This window comes from Stenella coeruleoalba (genome assembly GCF_951394435.1).
Source record: "Stenella coeruleoalba genome assembly, chromosome: 6".
NCBI lineage: Eukaryota > Metazoa > Chordata > Mammalia > Artiodactyla > Delphinidae > Stenella > Stenella coeruleoalba.
The window spans coordinates 10660286-10662345 of NC_137151.1; the positions used below are offsets into that span (position 1 = coordinate 10660286).

At 39.2% G+C, this 2060-nt stretch overlaps 1 pseudogene across 1 annotated transcript; it reads right to left on the reverse strand.

The window, feature by feature from the left end:
* Positions 1 to 727: 727 nt before the first annotated feature.
* LOC307188388 (serpin B6-like) lies at positions 728 to 1827 on the reverse strand (annotated as a pseudogene). Its single transcript has one exon. The product of its transcript is annotated as a serpin B6-like (transcript).
* Positions 1828 to 2060: the final 233 nt, after the last annotated feature.

Genomic DNA, 2060 nt, shown 5'->3' on the forward strand with positions numbered 1-2060 from the left:
CTGCTTTTCTTGGTTTCCTGTGGAATCAAAGCCTTATTCTGACCTCAGTTGGTGATGGGGAGTCCCTGCCCTCTTGTTTCTTCTGTGTCTACTTTATTTCTTCTGTGGATTCCCACCTGGATCCTACTATATGTGGAAAATGATGAGCAATGTTCACTGCCCAAGATGTTCTCACTATTCAGTTTCCCAATGCTGGGATCCTCCAACAACTTGAATTCCTTTAAATGTCCTACTTTGACATAGAATTGAAAAAGCTGACCCTATACACCCTGCCCAGCCTCCCCACAACATACCTGAGTTTTGATTACTAGTAAATGTTAAACTAAGAATGGAATCCAGAAATGTGACTTCCAGACTAATATTCCTTCTCTACTTTTCTTGTAACTTCTGATGACTTTTTAGTTATCACCTTTTAATTCCTCTTCCTTTCTCTATTTGTTCTGTCCTCTGTATATAATATATGATGTGGTTAAAATATTTATTACAGTATGCATAATATATTTTATATATCAATGTGAGTAAATAATTATCTGTATACACTTAAACACACCCATTTTATTTTTAAGTGAATCCACACATGTATTAGTCAGGGCTCTCCAGAGAAACAGAATCACTTATATTTAATTATTCATATTTTGTTTTAAAAAATTGGACCCTTTATGTTTGGATTGTCACCAAAATCGTTTTGGCTTGGAGACACACTGTGAAGTTTCAGAGGAAAAGTGGGTTAGTAGGAGACAGGAGAATGTCTATCAGCTGCACCAACCATTTCCTTATAGGGAAGAAAATCAGCCACACAAAGAATAAAATTGGTTTTGTTGTGCTGGATAAAAAAAAGAAAGGGATGGTTCTCACAGAACCTGGGGATCATTCTTACAGGTGGCATCATCATGATGGCAGCAGCGGTGGCCATTATCTCCATGCCTTCTTCATTGACATTCACGAAGGAACTGTGCAGGACCTTGGGCAGAAAAAGGTCTCTCTTGGATGACACTCCAGAAGAGTTGCCCTGGTCTGCTCCAAGGCATCCATCATTCCCATACTGCAAAGAGCATCCTGCCTGTCCTATTTCTCCACCAGCTTAAATCTCAGGAGGAAACCTTCCACCTCTTCTTCATTCATCATGTCTAGTTTTGTCCATTCTATGATTTTCTCATAAGTAAGTTATTTTTCCACCCTTTTTCAACTGGTCTTTTCATCTGGAAGCATGATGAACATATTCAGCTACTTGCCAATATGGGGAAGCACCAAAATTTTGGTGAATAGTTCTCCTATATAGGTCTTTTTAAAGGTATATTCCTTAAACATCATTTGCACAGGCTTGTCTTCATTCTTGCTGAGTTTCCATTGTCTTTCTTTGGTCTGCACTTTGTTAAGTTGATGAGTCCAGTTTTCTTTGAATTAGATGGCATTCACAGGAATCAGATTAGTCACTGAATTAACTGAATTTGGAGACAGCAACTCTATAATTTTACCTTTTAACTTTTGGCTACCCAGGTGTTTATGTGGTTTCTGGACTCCTCTGAAATGTTGCTCAGGTCGACTCTTCCATCTCTGCTTGGTAGAATTTGCAACAGGAAACTCTGAAAGATGAGAGGAAATCACAGGCCTTTTCTCCAAGGAGACTGTTGGCTGCTCTAAGCAAGTAGTGTGTGCCAGTTCTGTTAACCTTGATGAGGAGTAACTTGAAACCCTGGTGAGCATCTTCACCTCTGCCTCTGCTTTTACTTAAAGAAATGCCTGGGACACCTGGGCTGTGGTTTTTCCACTTGCTCCCATGAAAACTACGACCAGGGCAGAGAAGATGCTCATGGGGTAGAAAAACATGTTTCTCAATATCCGTACAAGTCAGAAGTATATTATAATATACTTGTGTATAACATAATTACATACATATATATTTACATATATGTGTGTGTGTGTGTGTGTGTGTGTGTGTGTGTGTGTGTGTGTATCCTTTGGAATAAGGAATTGACTCATATGATTATGGAAACTGAGAAGTCTCAAGATCTGCAGTCACCAAGTTAGAGAACTAGGAGAGCTGATGGTGTAGCTCCAGT